The 24871-nt window shown below is 44.5% G+C and overlaps 1 long non-coding RNA gene across 1 annotated transcript in view; it reads right to left on the bottom strand.

The window, feature by feature from the left end:
* The window catches only part of LOC112445492 (uncharacterized), a 108016-nt gene that overhangs the window by 42107 nt on the left and 41038 nt on the right, over positions 1–24871 (bottom strand). Inside the window, exon 2 of the long non-coding RNA XR_003033691.2 lies at positions 15420–15515. This is a non-coding gene — a long non-coding RNA (uncharacterized lncRNA). The remainder of the gene's footprint in view (positions 1–15419; positions 15516–24871) is intronic.

The raw sequence follows: 24871 nt of genomic DNA, 5'->3' as shown, positions 1-24871 counted from the left end.
CTCAAGAGTCTTCTCCAACACCACAGTTCAAAAGCATCAATTCTTCGGCACTCAGCTTTCTTCACAGTCCAACTCTCACATCCATACATGACCACTGGAAAAAACCATAGCCTTGACTACACGGACCTTTGTTGGCAAAGTAATGTCTCTGCTTTTGAATATGCTATCTAGATTGGTCATACCTTTTCTTCCAAGGAGTAGGCGTCTTTTAATTTCATGGCTGCAATCACCATCTGCAGTGATTTTGGGCCCCCCAAAAATAAGGTCTGACACTGTTCCACTGTTTCCCCATCTATTTCCCATGAAGTGATGGGACCAGATGCCATGATCTTAGTTTTCTGAATGTTGAGCTTTTTTTTTGAAAATTTTTTGAATTTTACTTTATTTTTAAACTTTACAAAATTGTATTAGTTTTGCCAAATATCGAAATGAATCCACCACAGGTATACATGTGTTCCCCATCCTGAACCCTCCTCCCTCCTCCCTCCTCCCTCCCCATACCATCCCTCTGGGTCGTCCCAGTGCACCAGCCCCAAGCATCCAGTATAGTGCATCGAACCTGGACTGGCAACTCGTTTCATACATGATATTATACAGGTTTCACTGCCATTCTCCCAAATCTTCCCACCCTCTCCCTCTCCAACAGAGTCCATAAGACTGTTCTATACATCAGTGTCTCTTTTGCTGTCTCGTACACAGGGTTATTGTTACCATCTTTCTAAATTCCATATATATGCGTTAGTATACTGTATTGGTGTTTTTCTTTCTGGCTTACTTCACTCTGTATAATAGGCTCCAGTTTCATCCACCTCATTAAGCCAACTTTTTCACTCTCCTCTTTCACTTTCATCAAGAGGCTTTTTAGTTCCTCTTCACATTCTGCCATAAGGTTGGTGTCATCTGCATACCTGAGGTTATTGATATTTCTCCCGGTAATTTTGATTCCAGCTTGTGCTTCTTCCAGTCCAGCGTTTCTCATGATGTACTCTGCATATAAGTTAAATAAGCAGGGTGACAATATACAGCCTTGATGTACTCCTTTTCTTATTTGGATCCTGTCTGTTGTTCCATGTCCAGTTCTAACTGTTGCTTCCTGATCTGCATACAGGTTTCTCAAGAGGGAGGTCAGGTGGTCTGGTATTCCCATCTCTTTCAGAATTTTCCACAGTTTATTGTGATCCACACAGTCAAAGGCTTTGGCATAGTTAATAAAGCAGAAATAGATGTTTTCCTGGAACTCTCTTCCTTTTTCTATGATCCAGCAGATGTTGGCAATTTGATCTCTGGTTCCTCTGCCTTTTCTAAAACCAGCTTGAACATCTGGAAATTCATGGCTCATGTACTGCTGAAGCCTGACTTGGAGAATTTTCAGCATTACTTTACTAGCGTGTGAGATGAGTGCACTTGTGTGGTAGTCTGAGCATTCTTTGGCATTGCCTTTCTTTGGGATTGGAATGAAAACTGACCTTTTCCAGTCCTGTGGCCACTGCTGAGTTTTCCAAATTTGCTGGCATCTTGAGTGCAACACTTACACAGCATCATCTTTCAGGATTTGAAATAGCTCAACTGGAATTCCATCACCTCCACTAGCTTTGTTCATAGTGATGCTTTCTAAGGCCCACTTGACTTCACATTCCAGGATGTCTGGCTCTAGGTGAGTGATCACACCATCGAGATTATCTGTGTCGTGAAGATCTTTTTTGCACAGTTCTTCTGTGTATTCTTGCCACCTCTTCTTAATATCTTCTGCTTCTGTTAGGTCCCTACCATTTCTGTCCTTTATCAAGCCCATCTTCGCATGAAATGTTCCCTTGGTATCTCTGATTTTCTTGAAGAGATCTCTAGTCTTTCCCATTCTGTTGTTTTCCTCTATTTCTTTGCATTGATCTCTGAGGAAGGCTTTCTTATTTCTCCTTGCTATTCTTTGGAACTCTGCATTCAGATGCTTATATCTTTCCTTTTCTCCTTTGCTTGTCGCTTCTCTTCTTTTCACAGCTATTTGTGAGGCCTCCCCAGACAGCCATTTTGCTTTTTTGCATTTCTTTTCCATGGGGATGGTCTTGATCCCTGTCTCCTGTACAGTGTCACGAACCTCAGTCCATAGTTCATCAGGCATTCTATCTATCAGATCTAGTCCCTTTGGAATGGCCAAATACAAAAATCTGACAAAACCAGTTACTGGCAAAGATGAGAAACAACAGGAACTCTCATTTGTTGTTAGTGGGAATGCAAAATGGTACAGTCAGTTTGGAAGCAATGTCTAACATAGCTAAACATTGTCATACTCTATGATCTAGCAATTTTGCTCCTAGATAGTTCACCAAATGATTTGAAAGCTAATGCCCACACAGAAACATGGACATGAATTTTATAAAGCTTAACTCATTCCCTCTCTCTCTCTCTCACACACACACACACAAATTGGAGGCAACCAAAATGTCCTTTACTAGCAGAATGTTTAAACTAACTACAGAACATCAATATAACAGAATATTATTCAAGAATAAAAAGAAATGGGCTATCAAATCACAAAAATAAACGGATGATACCTTAATGAATGTTATAAAGTATAATAAGCTACTCTGGGAAAGGGTATACACTGTGAAAGTGAAAGTCACTCAGTCGTGTCCGACTCTTTGTGACTCCATAGACTGTACAGTCAATGGAATTCTCCAGGCCAGAATACTGGAGTGGGTAGCCTTTCCCTTCTCCAGGGGATCTTCCCAAGCCAGGGATCGAACGCAGGTCTCTCAGTCTGGAAAACACTGCATGATACCAATTATACCACATTCTGGAAAAGGTAAAATTGTAGCATGAATAAAAAATATCAGAGGCATTTTTCCTTTTGCTGCAAAATACTTTTATTAGTTTGGATACACTTTGTCAACACTCAACTACTCCTTTTCTTCTTTGATGTGAAAATCCACTTCATCGGGGTCTCCGGTGTCCCATACCTCAAGTATTGTAACATTATTCCGTGCGTCACCAGGAACCTCGATATTGGGACATTGGCATTGATCACCGGTTGCCGCAGTGAGTTTCATATTCTTCACCCTGGACATAAGGTTCATCAGTGACGTCTCGGACTGGGTTAAGGCACCGCACATAGAGTCTTTGTAGGGGGAATCCCTTATCTTCTTTCTTCCTGGAGAGCCAGATGAACAGCCCTGACGGCCAGGAGGAGTGCCCGCATTACTTTCGTCATCGCCTCCAGGAAACTTCAGGATCACCAAAAACATGAGGAAGATTAACAGCCAGTGCCACTTGCTCCCAAACCAGCCTGGGGCATACTCTGGTTGATTCTGCCGAACGCGGAAGTGCCTTCCACTGGGCACCATCCTCGGCAGTTCTTCGGCTTCATCTCTCAGAACATAAAACACATAGGCAAAGACAAACGAGATAAACGTAGGCCAAAAAAATAACCATATTACAGAGCGCATCGTGAGCTGAGACCAAGTGGCTCCTGGTGCGCTGGTCTGCGCTGGCACCTGGAGACTGAGGACCAGGCAGGGCTGGGCCCTTGGTGACGTCACAGAGGGCCCCACCCCCACCAGAACCCATGTGGCCAGGGTATGACTTCAGGGCAGAGGGTAAGGAGGCCTGCAGGGGTCAACCGGGAGTAGGGCTTAAAGGGACATGGGGCCATTTCCAGTGGGCAATTGAAAAAGAGGCGAGTGACAGAGTGCCATCCCCATGCCAGTGTATTCTTTCTGAACCTGGTGTTCTACTGGGAGGGTGGGTCCATTTTCTATTTTTATTTTTCCATTTGTTGAATCCAGACACTGTGGTGAGCAGAGCAGAACCAGGGGCATGTGCCCCTGTGGAGCAGACAGCCAAGTGGGAAAGAAAGATATTAAACCAGAGGCCACAAACTAGGAGCCACTGATGTTTTGTGCGGCCTACCACTGTCCTAAAAATGATTGTGCTCAGTGCTAAGTCCTGTCTGACTCTTTGCCTCCCCATGGACTGTAGCCTGCCAGGTTCCTCTGGAGAAGGAAAGTCAGGGGCATCACCAGTGATGCAGTAGGGGTGGGCAATGAGGTAGGTACTCTCTAAGATCCCTCCCAGATCAGAGGTTCTATGATCCTGCATGGCAATTTCCCAGAGGGCAGGGATGCACCTCCTGGGCAACAAGCAGTGGAACTGGCACATCTCTGGGGAGTTGCTGAGTTGGCAAAACTACACTGTCTGATGCACCTGTGGATGAGCAAGTACTGGCTGCACTCCTCCTCCCCGTCTGTGCATGTCTAACCGCCACATGTGTTGGAAGGTGACCTTGCTCTGCAGGTGTGGCTTGAGAGCTGTGTTCCTTTTCACTGTCCTTCTCTAGGAAGACGACCCTTCTTTGTGCTGTGCGAGTTGAAGATCCGAATGCACGTCTATGGCTGCAGCACTCGGCACTGTGCCTTTCTGTCTGGGCCGGTGGTTTTCACACTTGAGTGTGTATCAGGGTCTCCTAGAGGGCTTGCAAAGTCCCATTTTGCTGGATCTCAGTCCCCAGTCAGTCCTGGGTGGGACTTGAAGACTGCCACTTCTGCAGGTCTCTGGGCAATACTGAGAACCACCATCCAGACAATAGCTTCACTCACAAAGACGTGGCTTCCCTCTGACTGCTGTGCACTGAACCTGAGGGGCCAGTGGGAGTGGAGTGGCAGCAAGAGCACCGAACTGGAGCCTGAAGACCAGGGTTCTACACTGCACCTGCCCTCTTGCGAGCTGTGTGACCTTAGGCAAGCCTCAGCACCTCTCTGTGCCTGTAGCTGCCTCACAGGCACAAGGATGCGATGAAGTTGGTGACTGCTACTCTGGGTGTTTCTGCAATTCAGAGTTGGTCTGTCACTCTTGTCCTGAGCCTAGTCTTCCCAATTGGGAAGCCAGATACCCCCACAGCACCCCACCCCCAAGCATCCAAGTGCCCACTTCTCTCCACAATCACTCCCAGCTGGAGTGGTCCACTTGCTTGGGGGTCTTCTTCTACAGCCAGCCCTGTATGGAGCCCAAAGGGTGAAACTGTTGTCTTCCTCTTAGAGATCCACATCTACCACTTGGGGGTATGTGTGTCTTGCATGTGCTATTTCAAACGCCTTTTAGCACTGAGATAAGGATACAGAATCCTAGAGCTAGTCTCCTGCCGGTAAACTCTGATGCTAATGACTTATTGTGTTACCTTGGGCAAGTTAGTTAACATCTCTGAGCCTCACATACCCGACTTTAAAATGGAGAAGCAGTACCTACTTCATGGGATTGCTGTGAGGACTAAATGAGATCATGTATGCAAGCCTTTACTCCTGGCACATAGTAAGTGCTTAACATGGTAGCTGTTGTTTCTCAAAAAGAGGATAATGGCCTCCTCTATAACATTAGAGACGCAGGAATGCTGAAAACACTATGGTTGCAGGTGTCCTACTTTCTTAATTCCTCCCATGGTGCATAATAACAATAATGGTAATACATATGTAGTGACACTAGGGCTTCCCAGGCGGTTCTAGTGGTAGCGAACCTGCCTGCCGATGCAGGACATGTAAGAGGCTGGAATTCGACCCCACAGGATTCAATCCGTGGGTTGAGAAGATCCTCTGGAGAAGGGAATGGCAACCCACTCCAGTATTCTTGCCTGGAAAATCTCATGGACAGAGGAGCCTGGCGGGCTACCATCCATAGGACTGCAAAGAGTCAAACCCGACTGAAGTAACTTAGCATGCGTGCATAGCAATACCTTACAGAAATGGATATTTCACATTTTTGAGAACACTATCCACTAAATCCTCTCATTCCATCTTTATCACACTGTAAGAACAAGGCCACCACATTGGTGTGGATCTCAGGATGAGCTGAGATGTTCTGAAAACACTGCTGTCTACAAGCCTCCCATCAGTAGGCTGCTTTTCCCTATGTGGATTTCTGCTCCTGCATGGGCGAGAGAGCATCCTGGGCCATGGCTGCCAGCTGGGGAGGCTCCAGGGACCCTATCTGGTACTCAGCCCGTTTTTCTCAGGTACACATCAGGCCTAGAGGCTGCTTCCCATGTGGCATGATTGCTCGCGCTCTGTTTACTGCATGCCTTGCTGCTGCTGCTGCTGCTGCTAAGTCACTTCAGTCATGTCTGACTGTGTGACTCCATAGACAGCAGCCCACCAGGCTTCCCCGTCCCTGGGATTCTCCAGGCAAGAACAGTGGAGTGGGTTGCCATTTCCTTCTCCAGTGCATGAAAGTGAAAGTGAAGTCGCTCAATTGTGTCCGACTCTTCTCGACCCCATGGACTGCAGCCTACCAGGCTCCTCCGTCCATGGGATTTTCCAGTCAAGAGTACTGGAGTGGGGTGCCATCGCCTTCTCCGTTCTGCATGCACTACTAGGCCCCAAATATCCAAATGATGCTAATTGGATGACTCGGGGACTTCTGATACTACATATAAATGAAACCAGAATAATGCTCTGGACTTTTTCAGTTCCACTTATTAGGACAAGAAAAATCAGACCACCCTTCTATGCTGCCAATGACACTTACTAAGGCAAAATCATGAAGATGGCTCTGGCTGTGGTGTTACCACCACACTCAGCATTAATTAGAGTTCACTGATTTGTGAGGAATCAAGCACAGGAGATTCAGAAACTCATTATGGTGCTTAATAATGATTTGTTTCCTCACCAGAAATTGGATAAGGATTCTAGATTTCAGTGATTTCACTTCCCTGCTCTTTTCCTTCCCTTCATGCTTCTGTCATCACTGACTCAGCTGGAAACAGAGGTCAATGGCAGGTCCTCTGTGTGCATGCTAAGTCGCTTTAGTCGTGTCTGACTCTTTGCAACCCCCTGGACTGTAGCCCTCCAGGCTCCTCGGTCCATGGGATTCTCCAGGCAAGAACACTGGAGTGGGTTGCCATGCCCTCCTCCAGGGGATCTTCTCAACCCAGGGATCGAACCTGCATATCTTACACCCCCTGCACTAGAAGGTGGATTCTTTACCATGGAGTCACCTGGGAAGCCCTGTCTGATGTTATTTCATGGTTAAATTAAGGTTGGGTATTTGAAGCAAGAATACCACTGAAGTGAAGTTGTGCAGGGTGGGGTTTTTTGATTGTTCCTTGCCGTAGCCCCAGTTGACCAGATCAGGCCCTGACATATGGGAGGTGCTCAGTACTCGTGAAGACACAAAGGAATCAGACCCCAGGCACTTGCACTCCTTTCTGACCATGGGAAGATTATGTTCTTGGAACATCACATTCGTTGGGAACCTCTTATACCTTTGAGGAAGAAGGAAGTAAGCAAACTGGGTAGGGAGAGGGTTCCCTACCACAAAGTTAAACAACAACAGGTGAAGGAACCCAAGTAGCATAGGGCCCAGTGAGAGGAAAAATGCTATAACACTTAGAGAAAATGATAGAAAAAGTATTGCTACTTTAAAAAAATAATAATAACCTCCCACCTACTATAGACTGAAGGTTTGTATCCCCTCAAAATCGGTATGTTGAAATTTAATCCCCAATGTGGTGGTATTTGAATGTGGGCCTTTGGGAGGTGATCAGGCAATGAGGATGGAAACCTGATAAATGGGACAGTGCCCTTATAAGAAAAGGCCCACAGAGCTCCTTCATCTCCCTCTGCCACGTGAGATTATAGCGAGAAGATGGTCATCCACAACCAAGGAGTGGCCTCACTAAATTTGCTGGTACCTTGAACTTTATACTACAAAAAATAAATTTCTGTTGTTTATAAGCCACTCAGTCTACAGTATTCCGTTGGAGCCACCAGAACAGATAAAACATTCACCCAAACAAAACACTTTACCTTTCATGTGAAAGTAAATGGCTCAGGCCACAGGTTCTGAAGTCAGATTGGTGGATTCTCAATTTGGCTCTGACACTTACTAGCTAGGTAATGATGAACAAACCTCTTACCCTCTCTGTGCCTCATTTTCCTCATCTGCAAAGTGGACATACGATTACTAGTAATACAGTAGTGTTTTTCTGGGGAATGATGGAGGTAATACAGGTGAGCAGCTTAATGTGTTCAGCTGCTTCAGTCGAGTCCAATGTTTTGTGACCCCATGAACTGTAGCCCTCCAGGCTCTGGTCTATGGTGTTTTTCAGGCAACAATACTGGAGTGGGTTGCCTTTTCCTACTCCAGGGGATCTTCCCAACCCAGGGATCAAATCCGTGTCTCTTGCGTCCCTTGCATTGACAGGCAAGTTGTTTACCACTAGCACCACCTGACCCACTCCAGTATTCTTGCCTGGAAAATCCCTGTGGACAAAGGAGCCTGGTGGGTTACAGTCCATGGGGTCGCAAAGAGTCAGACACGACGGAGAGACTAAGCACAACACAGCACAGCGCCACCTGCGAAGCCCTGTCTGATGTTATCTCATGGTTAAATTAAGGTTGGGTATTTGGAGCAAGAAGCTTAGAGCCATATCTGAAACATAGTAAGCACTCAACTTTCCAGAACACTATCCAATAAGTCATCTTATTAGATATTCAGAGCAATCCCTCAAGAGCAGATATTATGACTTTCATTGACCAATAAAGAAATTGAGCATTAGGGAGTTCCCTGGGGTCCAGTGGTTAGAATTCAGTGCTTTCATTGCTGTGACCCAGGGTTCAATCCCTGGTCAGGGAACTACAATCCCACAAGCTGCATGGCATGGCCAAAAAATAAAAAACAACAGAAAAAAAAGAAGAAGAAGAAAGAAATTGAGGCTTAGAAAAGTGAAGATTCACCTTAGGCCTCCTAAGCTACTGAGCGAGAAAGCTGGAGAAAGATATAGGTCATATCTTTCCTAGTCCAGTGCTGTTTAGATTTATCTCTTAGCATCACACTCTTCTTGGTACTGGAGAGGATCTGGGATACTCTCAACCTTCTAGAATCTTCCAGCACAAGTGAGAAAGAGAGAACAAGCGTTCTAAGATAGCCCAGCAACTCTCCACGGAACAGTGGTCATACTGACAACCACAGGCAGCTTCCACCTTATACCGACAGGGCTTCTGGGATGGTTGTTTGAACCATGGGAGGTATTTTCCAAGGGAGGTAACACTGTGAGCAAGGGTAGGCACCCAAGCCAGCCTACCAAACATACTCATAGCAGATCACGGCTGCTGGTACAGAGCCTGGCTACTGATGCGGTTCCTGGAGCACAGTTTTTTACAGGGGTGGGGAAAGGAGGCAGAGGCTGGGGAGGAAGGTACAGCCTGGGTTCTGCCAGGCCTTGATGGCCCAGGAAGAAAGTCGGCTTTGGTTCTACATGTGATGGGAAACCACTGGAGGTTGTCAAGCCAAGGAATTATTTTATCTGACTTACTTTTGAAAGAGCACTTTGATGCTATAGTAGAGAACCATGCAGAACTGATTCTGTCGTGAGACAGACCTGGACTTGAATTTCAACTCTTTCCCTTCATAGATTGAACTTTTTCTGTGTAACAGAGACAATAATAGTATTAGGAGGATGGGATTGACATGTACACACTGTTGTATATAAATTAAACAACCAATAAGGACCTCCTGTATAGCACAGGGAACTATACTCAATAATCTGTAATAACCTATATGAGGAAACAATCTAAAAAAGAGTGACTATATATTATATATCTCTATAACTGATTAACTTTACCTTATACTTGAAACTAATACAACATTGTAAATCAATTTACAGTTCAATTTTTAAAAATAGCATTTACCTCACAGGTGTGCCGTAAGGAGTACAACAGATAATATATATAAAGTGCTTAGTCCAGTGGCTGGCCCATAGTAGGTGTTCAATGTGTGTCAGCTGCAATTATTATTATTAGTTGTTGTTGTTGTTTTATTATTATAGTAACAACTTTGAGAAAATACACAGGATGTGATTCAGATTAAGTGTTAGGTCAATGCGGGTTGGAATAAACTCTTTGGACTCCTAAGACCTGACACGATAGTGGACTCTTCAGGTGCCAGGTGGGGAGATGGAAAAGGTCTGTCTGGGGGTACTGCCAACTAACTACATCCTTTCTTCCCAGCCCAGGACATGCTCTTGCCTGTGGCTGTATCGCTGCACAGGACTATGTCTGGGCACTGAGTGAGATGACAGGGAAGGCATGGATAAAGAAGCACTCTTTCCTCACCATTCGTATTAGTTCCCAGAGTCCCAAAGGGTCCATTCATTCAAAAGTGCCTCCTGTGTGCTAGTCCGATACTGGGCCATGCCATCTTTCCAGCAACGGCTGAGTCACAAGAACCCTGGGGGAAGCCCCAGTGCGCTGACCATCACCTTACTCTGTGAGGATTATGCAATGTGGCAACTGGGAGGAGCCAGGTCCAAGGCTTCTGGTGGCTGCTTGGCCATCGGCTTCTCCTTGGACTCTGGTTTAGCTATTCCTTGGCATGAGCAACAGGAGGTTATGAATCACCCTCCAGCCAGGAGGGGCAGACTGGGATAGCACTGCGACCCATGTCTCAAATGTGCCCTGTGCCACAGATTGACCACGCCCAGAGAATGGTGATGAAGCACAGGGGTTTCTCTTCTGGCACGCTCCTGAGCTTTGCTGTCTCATCTGGCTGCACCCAGTTCTTACAGTCCCAAAGCCTGTCTGCTTCGTGGAGCAGAGGATTGCAGAGATACAGCATGCCCTCTCAGCAAAGGGAGTTGTGTCATGCCAACCCATGTCTAGGCTGTCTGGCTCTTAGGTAAGCTTGATGTGCCAGGAGTGTGGCAGGAATGACTGGGACTCAAGCCAAGGTTCTATGCAATTCACCTGCCACTTTATCCTGCTATTATTTCTTATTCAATGCTTTAACATTTACTTCCATTGATTTTTTCTGTTTACTATTTGTTTGGCTGCATTGGGTCTTAATTGCATCATGTGGGATCTTAGTTCAGGCATGCAGGATCTAGTTCCCTGACCAGGGATCAAACCTGGATCCCTGCATTTGGGAGCAAAGAGTCTTAGTCACCAGATCACCAGAGAAGTCCCTAGTTCCATTAATTCTTTCAAACATTTGATCATTCACTTAATCAACAAGATTTTAAAATTTTCATTGTCATTGAAGTATGTAGTTGATTTACCATGTTGTGTTAGTTTCTGGTGTACAGCAAAGTGATTCAGTTATATATAGATATGTATGTTCTTTTTCATCTTCTTTTCCATTATGGCTTATTACAGGATATTGGATATAGTTCCCTGTGCTATACAGTAGGACCTTGTTGTTGACCCATCCTATATATTAGAGCTTACATCTGCTAATTCCAAACTCCTAATGTGTCCCTTCCTCATTCCCTCCCTTCAACAACCACAAGTCTCTCTCTATGTCTCAACAACAGTTATGGAATTCCAACTCCGTGCTAGGCACTGTGGGAGGTGGCACAGACACATGAGACAAAATCCCTGCCCTCAAGGAACTTACATTCTGAGGTCTGAGACTAGATCATTCATATTATTTATTTCTCTTCAACTCTAACCCCACCTCCAGATACTACTACTGCCCCACTGCTGCCGTGCTCCTTATATTAAAACCTTGAAGCAGCTGTTTATACTTATTGTCTCCAAGTCCTCTCCTCCCCCTCCTTCTTGTTGTTTAGTCGCTCAGTCATGTCCAACTCTTTCCAGCATGATAGAATGCAGCATGCCAGGCTTCCCTGTCCTTCATTATCTCCTGGAGTTTGCTCAAACTCATGTCTATTAAGTTGATGATGCCATTCAATCACCTCATCCTCTGTCGCCCCCTGCTTCTCCTGCCCTCAATCTTTCCCAGCATCAGGCTCTTTTCCCTCTTCCATGGAGTCTTCCTCCCTGTACACATGTACCTCCCAGACTAAGTTAGAAGCCACCTGCTCTGAACTTCCAGAACTTGTTAAGAGTGTGGGCTTGAGAGTCAAACCTGTGTTTGAATATCACAGCTGTACCCTCCCAGTTCTGTGATCTTAAAGAAGTCACCGATCTTTTCAGGGCCTGATTATCCTTATCTGTAGAATGGAAATAAAACTATATAAGATATTTCAAAACACCTAACTGAAAGTGAGTCAGTTCTTTATATCAGGTGGCCAAAGTATTGGAGCTTCAGCTTCAGCATCAGTCTATCCAATGAATATGCAGGGTTGATTTCCTTTAGAATTGACTGGTTTGATCTCCTGGCTATCCAATGGACTCTCAAAAGTATCCTCCAGCACCACAGTTCAAAAGTATCAATTCTTCGATGCTCAGTCTTCTTTATGGTCCAACTCTCACATCCATACATGACTACTGGCAAAACCATAGTTTGAGTATACGGAACTTTGTCGGCAAAGTGATATCTTTGCTTTTAAATATGCTGTCTAGGTTCATCATAGCTTTTCTTCCAAGATGATCTGGTTTACTATTGTCTAATATCAATAACCTCAGATATGTAGATGACACCACCCTTATGGCAGAAAGTGAAGAGGAACTAAAAAGCCTCTTGATGAAGGTGAAAGAGGAGAGTGAAAAAGTTGGCTTAAAGCTCAACATTCAGAAAATGAAGACCATGGCATCTGGTCCCATCGCTTCATGGGAAATAGATGGGGAAACAGTGGAAACAGTGTCAGACTTTATTTTGGGGGCTCCAAAATCACTGCAGATGGTTACTGCAGCCATGAAATTAAAAGACGCTTACTCCTTGGAAGGAAAGTTATGACCTACCTAGATAGCATATTGAAAAGCAGAGCCATTACTTTGCCAACAAAGGTCCGTGTAGTCAAGGCTATGGTTTTTCCAGTGGTCATGTATGGATGTGAAATTTGGACTGTGAAGAAGGCTGAGCGCCGAAGAATTGATGCTTTTGAACTGTGGTGTTGGAGAAGACTCTTGAGAGTCCCTTGGACTGCAAGGAGATCCAACCAGTCCATTCTGAAGGAGATCAGCCCTGGGATTTCTTTGGAAGGAATGATGCTAAAGCTGAAACTCCAGTACTTTGGCCATCTCATACGAAGAGTTGACTCATTGGAAAAGACTCTGATGCTGGGAGGGATTGGGGGCAGGAGGAGAAGGGGATGACAGAGGATGAGATGGCTAGATGGCATCACTGACTCGATGGACGTGAGTCTGAGTGAACTCCAGGAGTTGGTGATGGACAGGGAGGCCTGGCGTGCTGCGATTCATGGGGTTGCAAAAATCGGACACGACTGAGCACCTGAACTGAACTGAACTGAATATAGCTCTTGCTGCTATGTGGAGGGCATGAGTGAAAGGAGAGAAACAACTTCAGGGTGACCTAAACTAAGCTGGTGCCTGATGTCCCTTTCCATTTAGACAGAAACCTGAGAGCAACATACAAATACATTCTGCTCAGATAAACACAGACTCAAGGCCACTGTTTTCTGGAAACCTTCCCAAAGCTATGATTCCATAGATTGCTAGCTCTGTGACCAGTGGCTCAGTGGTTGGAATATGTATGCCATGTCCAGCCCTACGGACAAGGCCCCCTTGATCAGTAAGGCCCCCTTGATCAGTTAATGGGAAAGATGGTTACTAACAAGAACACAATACAGTGATAAAGAGATTTTAAGATGTGATAGCAGCATTCATTCATCGAAATTTTAAAGAGCCCCACTAATCCCCAGCACTGGGTCTTTTATGCTTTCTAGTTGGTAGGGTGCTAGGTGCTAGGGAGGAGAAGAAAGAGAGAATGGGAGAGAGAGAACTCAGCTCACAAGGGAGCTTATACATTAGAGGAGGAGATCAAGACATGAACACAAACAGAAATCACACAAAATATATTGAGGTTAAGTATCCAAAGGGAGATAGAAATACAATAAATAATTGTCATTTATTTAACACTCAATGTATGTGAAGCACTGTGTTAAGTTTTACATACATTCTCCTGTAAGAGTCATAAGTCTATGGAATAGGTAATATGATCACCCATGATGCTATAATAGCAGCTAACATTTATTAAGTGCTTTATATCAGCCAGGCATTGGGTTAGGTGTTTTGAAATATCTTATACAGTTTTATTTCCATTCTACAGATGAGGATAATCAGGCCCTGAAAGGATAGGTGACTTATATAAGATCACAGAACTGGGAAGGTACAGCTGTGATATTCAAACACAGGTTTGACTCTCAAGCCCACACTCTTAACATGTTCTGGAAGTTCAGAGCAGGTGGCTTCTAACTTAGTCTGGGAGGTACATGTGTACAGGGAGGAAGACTCCATGGAAGAGAGAAAGTGTGAAGATGAGAAGGAAAGAAACTATACAGGGCCTGGCAACTGGCCTCACTTGGCAGAGCTGGCGGTATGTGGTGGGGAGAACCTGTCTATCACTCCAGACTTGGTCTTGGGGTACCTTGGTTCTTGGTTCTCCTAAGGCCCCAGAGAGTTCAAACATCTTTAACTACCCTTCAAAGAAGGATAAGGTTTAGATTTGCAAACTCAAAACATGATGAGCAAGGAGTTGGCAGACCCTTCTTTAGTTTATGTCTTCGGTAGAAGCAGCCTTTGACATTCATAACATTGAAAACAAGATCCCAGACGGACAGGGAATCCAGGGGAGGCAAAACCCAGCAACCAACACCACATCTCAAGCCAGCAAAGAAAGTTCATCATGCATCACTGCTTACACAACAGCAAAAATTCGCCAGTGATGTAAAGCTCCATCAATATGGGATTGATGAGTTAAGTTAGGATGCATCTGCAGAAAAGAACACTGTGTTGTTCAAAAGGATGAAGTGAAACTATATATTCTGACAAAGAAAGACATTTCCAAAAGCTTATAAGGTAAAAAAGTAGGTCACACAACATTCTCTGTAGCATGATTCGATTTATATCACAGATCTGTGTTTATGAATACACAAAACCACGAACCACAGTTATCCAGAAGTTGGTCATCACAAAGAATTACAGAAGGACTTTCTAATTCATATACTTTTGAATGCTGCTGACCTTTACATGCTTATATTACTTTTATCATTGGAAAAAGTACAATAGTTTCCATTTTACAAAACAAAAGAAACCTTCTTGGATCACCTTCCATCCATCCTGACTTTTGTAACTACAACATATCTTAGGTTCAGCAGTGCATCTGAAATTATATCCTACAACTTTCCCACAAATGACTTAAGACAAGACAGCGATATATTAACCAGGTTATAACACAGGTGAAATAGACTGGCAATTGATCAAAAATTTTACACAAAACATAGGTAGCAAGCAGGAGAAAAGTCACCAGAGAAAGGCCACAGGGCTTTTCCACTTTTACTAGTAACTTAGATCAGTGATCCCCAACCTTTTTGGCACCAGGGACTGATTTCCCAGAAGACCATTCTTCCATGGACTAGGGAGTTGGGGGGCGGAATAGTTTCAGGATGAAGCACGCACATAACATTTATTGTGCACTTTATTTCTAATGTAATGGTGCTGCTGATCTGACAGGAGGTACCAGTCTGTGGCCCGGAGGCTGGGGATCCCGGACTTAGATGACACAGAAAACGTACTTACCACGTCTGAAGATGACCCAAAACTGGCGGGGATATCAAATTTGTTGAAGAACAGAACTGAGATTCAAAATGAGCTCAGAATGGCTGGAGTACAGGGCTAAAATTAAAAGAAGTAATAAGGTGAAAATTATAAGATAAAGAAAAATATTCTCAAAAATTTAAAAGTCTATTTTGTGAGGCCAGAATAAGGGAAGCATGGCTTGGCAGCAGGTCACATAAAAACAGGCAATTCAAAAAAGATCTAGCAGTTCAAGTTGACCCATAGCATAATGTAACTAAATTATGTAGCTGCTAAAAATGGAGCACATTTTAGGTTGTATTAATTAAAGTATGGCTTCTAGACCCCAGAATATAATTGTCACACTTCAGTCTCTGCTGTTCTCTCCCAGAGTCTCCTGTTCCAATCTATGCCCCACATTGCAAGAGGATCATTAACAAAGGGAAACATCTCCAGAGGATGGTCACGAACTTGACAAAGGAGCTGGAAACCATCCCATAACAAGAGTGGCTCTTGAAGGGACCAGAGACACAGGGTCTAAAAAAGAGAAACATCCCATATAGGATACCCGCATGCTTTCCAATCTCGGAAGCATTCCCATATACGTACTTAACTGGGTTGCTCAGGTGACAGAACTAGGACTACTGCCACCTAGTGGTAGCAAGGAGGCAGATTTTTCAGTAAACCTGTCAAAAAAGGCTTTCTGACCTTGAGAGGGTCCTGCAGGACGTGGAGTAGCCTGGTAAGACTGTTATTTTAAGACAAGGATGGATGAACAGATACCCAGTGGCAGAATCACAGTAACCAGGGCCCTTTCAGCTTTAAAAGATTACATCTTTCTCCTATGAGATCGCCATGTCCTCCCTGGATCAATGAGCCTCTCTCTGTGGTCTACAGAGTGGTAAGGACAGCTGGACAGGAACTACTGAGGCTGTCCCCTCTTGCTTATTGTTATCCAAGACCTGGGTGGGCAAAACTCACTGCTTATCTTATATTTTCATTTGACTTATTTAGTTTTGTTTCCTATCCTCATCTAATGGGCTATAAGTATAAGCAGGGATCCTGTATGTCCTGTTTTTGGCTAACTCTCAACCTCTGGAATATCAGTAGCAGATGGTAGGTGCTCAGTAAATATTTAACGAAATGAGTGCTGCTGCTGCTGCTGCTGCTGCTAAGTCGCTTCAGTCGTGTCCGACTCTGTGTGACCCCATAGACGGCAGCCCACCAGGCTCCCCCGTCCCTGGGATTCTCCAGGTAAGAACACTGGAGTGGGTTGCCATTTCCTCCTCCAATGCATGAAAGTGAAAAGTGAAAGTGAAGTCGCTCAGTCGTGTCCAACTCTAACGACCCCATGGACTGCAGCCTACCAGGCTCCTCCGTCCATGGGATTGTCCAGGCAAGAGTACTGGAGTGGGGTGCCATTGCCTTCTCTGAACGAAATGACTAGTGCATCCCAAATTGACATCATTTTCAGAAGTTTTAATTTTCTCAATAAAAGACATTTCAGATTTAAGAACCAGATCTCACAATAATAACAAGCAGTTGTATCTTAGTAGTAGGATTCCAGGTGATTTTGTTTGTTTCTCCATTTCCCCAATTTTTTTTATGCAATCATATTGCATTACCTAGCCATCGTCATTGTAATAGCTAACATCTACTGAGTGCTTTCCTTGTGCCAGGCATGGGGATAAGCACTTTACTTGGATTAATTCATTTAAGCTCACAATAGCCTTTTCAGTTGGCACTAGTATTACTCCCATTTTAAAGACCAGGAAACTGAGAAACAGGGAGGTGATATGACTTGCCCAAGGTGATGCAACTAATACCAGGCAGAATTCAAAGGCCATGTTATTACCCCCTGACATCAATGTAAGATGAAAAATGATTACGATGAGAATGACAACTAACATTTCTTTAGTCCTAATCATGTATAATATGTGTTAGTCACTCAGTCATGTCTGAGTCTTTGTGACCCCATGGACTATAGCTCTCCAGGCTCCTCTGTCCATGGGATTCTCCAGGCAAGAATAATGGAGTGGCTTGCCATTCCCTTCTCCAGGGGATCTTCTTACCCCAGGGATTGAACCCGGGTCTCTCACACTGCAGGCAGATTCTTTACCATTTATTTGTATAAGGTTCTGTGCTGTTTCCAAAACATGACCTCCTTCAATGCTCAGAACAGTCCCTTAAAGTGGGAACTATTATTATGACCATTGTACAGTATCAGCCCCTTCTGTAACGTAATCAACCATGTCCACTGCCCCACCTGGACTCTATTTTGATTTCATGAGAATCATACTTTTCTTGATTGTCTCTTCTGTATTCCAGCCAAGTGAAGAAGTGATTATCTGCCAGTCACTACTTGAACCCTCCACTCTATGGAGATTAGGTCTCCAACATAGATAACTGTGCTGTTGTCCCTTTCTAGAATGTCCTTCTTTCCTCTTTCACCACAATCCTACTAATTTTTTTTTCCAAACACAGCTCAAATGCAACTCCCTCCAGGAATCCTTCAGTGATCAGCCCTTTCCACCACAATCTCTCTTATTATACAGCCTGTACATTTCATTCAGCCTGGTCATCTCTGGCTTGGTAGTGCTGGCTCTCCTTCAACTCACATATGTCCCTTTTTCTCAGTTAGACTAGAGCTCACAGAGGCAGCTAGGTCTTGAGTTTCTTGGCATGCCCTGAATAAATGGTCTCTTAGCTTCCCCTTAGTAGGTGCTCAGTAATTATTTTGCTGATTTCATAATGATAATCTCACCTCACAGCTGTAAAACATTGTCTTTTCCAATAGGTCTCATACATATTGTCTCACTTTTGCTTCAAAGGAGACAGACAAGATTTTACTTTTCTCATTTTCACAGTAAAGTAAGTTGAAGGCCAGGGAGGCTAAGTAAGCTGTCTCAGGTCACACATCTCAGAATTCAGCCCAGCCCTCTGGACTCGAAGCCCCAGATTCTTTATCCTAGAACACACTGATTCTACTGGAAGGTACCGCTGGCTGGGAGTAATGCTAATAACATTCCTATAAAGACCTTATCTTGATCCTATCACTGGAGCGAAAGCAATAAAGAGTGACAAGAGGCCATATCCACGGTTGAGATTGGGAAGGCAGGTAAATTCACACACTCTGTGCCGAGAAGTGCCTGGTGCTTATCAGATGGGTGGTGATGACTGTGTTATATCCCCTGTGAGGAGGACACTTGGGACTGAACAAAACGTTGTCCTCCACAAAGGCCAGCGTGGCTCAATCCTCAGCAGAAGTGGGGCAGTCCAGCAGGCACGGGGTGAATGAGAGAGAGCACTAAGAAGCAAGAAAGGTGGGTTCAAGATCCCGCTCTGATCCTATCTAGCTGTGTGACCACAGGGAAGGTGACCAGCCTCTCTGAGGCTGTACTTCCTTCCTCACTAGTCGATGTCCCATGACAAAGCCTCTCATAGACCCTGTGTTCCACGAACTGGTGATCCACAAACCAAATTTGGGCCAGGAACATATTTTCTTGGGCCCAAATACTGTTTAAAATTGTTTTGATCTGGTAAGCAACACTTAAAAATCAGAAGATTTTATAGAAATATTCAGTTTCCAAGCTTTCTAGAAAAAAATAGGAAGACCTGGCAACATTAAAAAAGTGGAAGACTTTACATAAAATTTGATTTCCAGTCTTTCTAGAAAACAGTATCTGGATATACGTGATTATTTTTGTACATTGTTTATTCTTTACAATATAACATGATAGGTTTTGATAAGTAGCACAGAGAAAATATAAAGCAGATAGGGAGTTCTGAAGTAGTAGGGCAGGGGAATCCAGCAAGGCCTGCAGTTAACAGAAGCTGCTCTGAGAAAGCCTCACTGCCAAAGGAAGCTATTCCCAGGACCACAATGGGCTGGAGTCCAGGTGTTTCGGCTCCCTTTAGATGGCGCGTGTAGGGAAAGGTTTAGGAGTGCTAATGCCCTTTACATACCAAGTAGGGAGTAAGAAGACACTGACCTTGGCTGATGTGAATTGAAACACAATTTTAAGCTTATTTTTTGATTTCACAAAGGCAACAAAAGAGTTTCAAGTGGTAAAATAAGTATCAAAGTCTGAGAGAAGGAGACAAGCAAATTGTATTTACAAAGCATTCCCTAATCAAGAGCAACTAAACACTGTCATTCACCCAGATGCATTTTCTGTCTAATGGGGGTCAAAGCAATTAGCCTGATACCTGTAGCAATATCCTGCCTTGCCCTTACATCTCAGGCCAGGGCCATTACAAGGTATCAGAACTCATTCTAATCAGAAAACAACCAACTCTGTCAACCCAAGCACAGCATGGCAGAGACGTGAAGAGGAGAAATGGATCCTACTCCATTCTCTTGTTGGCCATTTATTGTCTGGGCTGGGACCTGACAGGTGATTTCTCTGGATACCAGTGTTTCTAAATGGAACATAGCACCCATTAGTACACTCCAACATTTTGGGTCATGATCTACAGTAAGAAATATGTTTGTCATTCATATAGCACACATTACTAAATATATATATATATATATATATATATATATATATGTAGATAGACAATAAACATATCATGAAGCAATCCTTACCCTTATTGTGTGTATTGTGCATTATTATTTCCCGGTTCATCCCCCCCTCCTTTTTTTTAATCCTGATCACTACTCACTAAATTGATATTCTTAGCCGTGGGTAATAATTGGCAGCTTGAAAAACACTGCTTCAGACTAATGGTTCCCAAATCTGGTGCCACATCAGAGTCCCTTGGAGTCCTTGTTAAATACATATACTTGTGCTCCCTTCCAAACCTACAGAATCAGAATTTCTTCAGCGTGAGACCTAAGAATCTATATTTTCTTTTACCAAGGACCAGCCATACACTGGCATTAAGACATCACAGTTCTCCTCAAGACGTAGAAGCAAATAACAGCAATCACAGTCATTACTATCAAACACCTACTTCATGCCAGTGCTGCCAGCATAAGCACTTTCCATTCATTGACTCACTTAAATCCTCAGAGCAACTCCACTTTATAGATGAGGAAACTGAGGCTCAGAGAGTCTCCACTTTATAGATGAGGAACTGAGCTCAGAGACATAGATAGAGAGGTCAAGGAAGTGGTGGGGCTATGATTCATGGGGGCTCTGTTTCCATCCTTACTGATCCCTCCACCCTCTCCCCTCTGTAGTTCCAGAGACCTTGGATCTATGCTAGATGTTCTATACCAATTCAAGTTCAAGACCATACCCCAAGGGTTCCAACCAACAAAGGCAAGAAAAGGTGTAAAACAAAACAATAAGAGCTGCACTTATATTGAATTTTGACTGTCCAAAGCATATGTGTGTCTATTTTCTCCACATTTATTCCTTTCAGGTATCCTGTGAGGCAGAAAGTGTTAGTCAAAGTGTTAGCTGCTCAGTTGTGTCTGACTCTTTGCAACCCCATGGACTGTAGCCCGCCAGGCTCCTCCGTCCATGGAATTCTCCAGGTAAGAATACTGGAGTGGGTAGCCATTCCCTTCTCCAGAGGATCTTCACACCCCAGGTATCAAACCCAGGCCTCCTGCATTGCAGGCAGATTCTTTACCATCTGAGCCGCCAGGGAAGATGGCAGAAGAGGCAGAAAAAAAAAATACAGAGACACAAAGAGGGGAAGTGACTTACCCAAGGTCTGACAGCAAATCAAAGAAAAGCTATCCCAGGCAGGGTCTACTACCGACTCCCCAGGCAGGGTCTACTACCGACTCCCCAGGCAGGGTCTACTACTGCTCTTGGGCTGGCTTTCTCCAGGGTTTCTAGATCCACCCCACTTCAAGTCTATCTCCCTTTAAAGTAGAAAAGGAAGAAGACCTGGTACTTTCTGCCTCCCTCTTTACAGGATTTACTATCAACTTCTGAAATGAGCACACTCTGTATACACACTGCCTGAGGGACAGGTTGCCCCAAACCGCCTACACAAGGCTGTACTGAAAACTGGCAGTATTTCTGTTTTTGCCATATAATTTGGAAACAGAAAACTCTGCACCATGCTTCAAAGAAAACTAATGGATTCAAGGATGAAAGGAAAAGGCATTATCCCTCCCACACAAGGTAAATGCCACCAGCCAAGAGTGAGGCAGTGGTTGGAAGTCACTGCCGAGCAAAATGTTGTGAGCCCACAGAAAGCCAAGGCGGTGGAGTGGATCAATCTCTGTGATGGCAGAAAGGGGCTGGAGGGATGAATGACCCCCATTTAGCTTCCTTGGCTGAGACCCTTCCTCTGTTGAGAACATCCCTTCTGTTTCTGCCACAGAAAGGGGTGTTGTTCACAATGTGTATACATTTATGTGACACATGACTAGCTCTTTATCAAACACTCTTATTGATTCTAACATTTTTCTTCACCCCTTCCCCTTCACCATGCAGGTTGTTCCCTCTCTCCCCTTAACAAATCCCAAGGATCATCTAACACACACACTATTTGGTGAAAATAAAAGCAAGCCATCCTTCTCTTGGCCTCCGTCTCCCCATCTCTAAAGTCAATTATTGTTGCTTAGCAGCTAAGTCATGTTCGACTCTGTAACCCGCCAGGCTGGACTATACCCCGCCAGGCTCCTCTGTCCATGGGATTCTCCAGACAAGAATACTGGAGTGGGTTGTCATTTCCTTCTCTAGGGGATCTTCCCGACCCAGGGATCGAACCCGAGTTTCCTGTGTCTCCTGCACTGGCAGGCAGGCTCTTTACCATGCACCACCTGGGAAGCCCACATAAAGTCAACGAGTTAAACCAAATGGTCTGTTAGGTCCCTTCTCTAGTTCTAGGATGCGGATAAAGTATGTAGGTAAAGCCCTACATATAGCCCACAAATGTGACTCAGGATCTGAGCAGGGAGGGGCAAACTGATTTCAAATTGTGTTTTAAACAGTTGTCTTTTGTTAAAGGGGGTCCAAAAGGTGGGATAAAGAAAAAAAGAAACATTTCTACCATGCCCATGATCGGGCTAACATCCTAACAACGAAGGTCACTCTCCTTTTTTCTGTCTCTTGCTTTACTTTTTGTTCTCTCTACACGTGGTTGCAAAGCCTGCCTAGTCAGTTGCCTCTTCCCTGTGTGTCAGTTTCACATCCCAGGTGAAGGTGCAGGGAGCAATCTGGCCCTGTAATAGCCGAGGTTACAGCCACGCAGAGCTTCAAGTTAATGCCAGTCTCACCTCCACAGAAGCACTCCACTTGATGTCAGAAAAATTGGAAGAGGTGTTAAATTTGCTTTGTGATTGCAACTCCTTTTAGTTGGGGGAGGCTGGCTTAGGATTTGATGGTTTTATAGATTTCAATATCAAGAAAGTAGAAAAGATCTCAGCTTTTTAATTTACATTGTCAATCACCAAAGTGGCTCCTTCCCCAAGGGGATGCTAACTAGATCAGCACTTGCTGCGGTTTTGCCAACACAGCATGGGCACCTCTCCCACCTGCTTCCTGGGGCTGGGTTCAAGATGATGAGATTGCATAAGGGAAACAGTTCCAGGGCATTTAAAAAAAAAAACAGAGGAAATAAAAATACTCTCACCCTTCCACAGTACAGCAGATGCACTTCAGTCAAACCGCCACCATTTGAATCAAGTTACAGACTCTCCTGGGTCTCAGGTTGCTCATCGTCAAATGGGAATAATATTAATAATACCTCCAAAGGTTATTGTGGAGAGTAAATGGGTAAAGTGCCTAAAGCAATGCCCCACCACATGCTAATGCCTCAATAACTGCAGTTATGCTGACTATTATAATTTCTCTTGGCCAAACCAGTCTCTAACCAGCATTTTCTGGTCATCTCATTTCACCTGAGTGAAAGTCACTCAGTTGTGTCTGACTATTTGCGACCCCATGGAATAGCCCATGGAATTCTCCAGGATAGAATACTGGAGTGGGTAGCTGTTCCTTTCTCCAAGGGATCTTCCAACCCAGGTCCCCCACATTGCATGCAGATTCTTTACCAACTGATCCACCAGGGAAGCCCTCTCATTTCACCAGAGGATCTAAAAGCACACTAGCGATGAGGTTGAGCTGAAGTGCATCTTGGAGCCATTTGGGTGGGTTGAAGCTGCCCATTTTCCAGTTGCTGCCCTGCTGTTTATTCACTCAGCAAATATTTATTGACCACCTATTACACGGCAGGCACTGTACTAGGTGATGAGATACTAGTGAACAAGATAAAGTCCTTGCTTCATAGTGTAAACACTCTAGAAGGGTCGGAGGGGGTGCACGGTATGCAGACAAGAAATACAATGAATGAGACAGGGATGAGCTCTCATGATCCGGAGATCTAAAGCCAGTAAGGCTGGGGTGGGGGTTGGGGCATGGGAAAAGGGTGGTGTGAGATGAGACTGCAGAGGAAGGCAGGGGCCAGATCAGTAGAGCCTTTCAGGCCAGGTGAGGAGTTTTATCTTCATCCTAAGAACACTGGGAAATAAATGGAAGATTTCAAGCAAAGGGTCAATACACTATGTGTGGCTGAGAGGAAGAGGAACATTGTAGGCGAAAAATTATAAGTCGTGCTTTGAACAGTGTGCATCGACTCTGGCTGCCCAGGTAAGCAGCTGATCTGTCAGTTTCTGTATCTTAAGTTCCTTCCCACTGAGGATCTCAAAGCATGAGGGGCCTCTGGAAAATTGGTAATCCCTGCTCCTTATCTTTGGCTCAGCAGGTTTCTTTTTGTGCCTCCTTTGGCCGAAGATGAAATAATGATTTCAGTTTGTTCCTACCAGTTTTCCAAGATTCTTCATTTATTTACAGGATCCTGATACTTCTCAATCTCTCTCACATACATGCACATGCTCACGTGCGTGCTCACACACACACACACACATTTATCATTTCCCAATGTTGCTTTTTATCTGATCACTCTTTGTCATGACCTGAAAACCTTCCACTTTGGGGCATACACCTTCATTCAAGGACAAGGATTCTCCATCTGCTGCCACCAAGAAATCGCCCAGAGTTTCACAGCTTCACCCTAACCCTCTCCCGTGACAGGAGAAAGGTATGTGGAGCAGAGCCAAGTGAGCTGAGAAAATGAGTCTAGCACTGAGAAATTAAAGAAAGTAATGTTGACTGGGGCAGGGGGATTAATCAGGAAATCTTAAGGTCACTGTGATCTCTTTGATTGCATTAACATCCAGTAGCAGAAGACTACAGATTGATCAGTGTTACAGCAGCAGGGAGGGGGAATGAACCTGGAAGTCTAATGCCCAGAGCTCCATCTTCCTAATGCCCACTAGCCTTCAAGCCAGTGGCTCAGCTGATAAAGAATCCACCTGCCAGTGCAGGAGACTCAGGAGATGCGAGTTTGCTCCCTGGGTTGGGAAGATCCCCTGGAGAAGGAAATGGCAACCCACTCCAACATTCTTGTCTGGGAAATCCCATGGACAGAGGAGCCTGGCGAGCTACAGTCCATGGGGTCACAAAGCCAGACATCTTCCATAG

The sequence above is a fragment of the Bos taurus genome, unplaced genomic scaffold (genome assembly GCF_002263795.3).
Source record: "Bos taurus isolate L1 Dominette 01449 registration number 42190680 breed Hereford unplaced genomic scaffold, ARS-UCD2.0 Leftover_ScbfJmS_1513_2139, whole genome shotgun sequence".
Classification (NCBI taxonomy): domain Eukaryota; kingdom Metazoa; phylum Chordata; class Mammalia; order Artiodactyla; family Bovidae; genus Bos; species Bos taurus.
The sequence above is the reverse complement of the archived record's forward strand: the minus strand, read 5'-3'. Positions and strand labels throughout refer to the sequence as shown.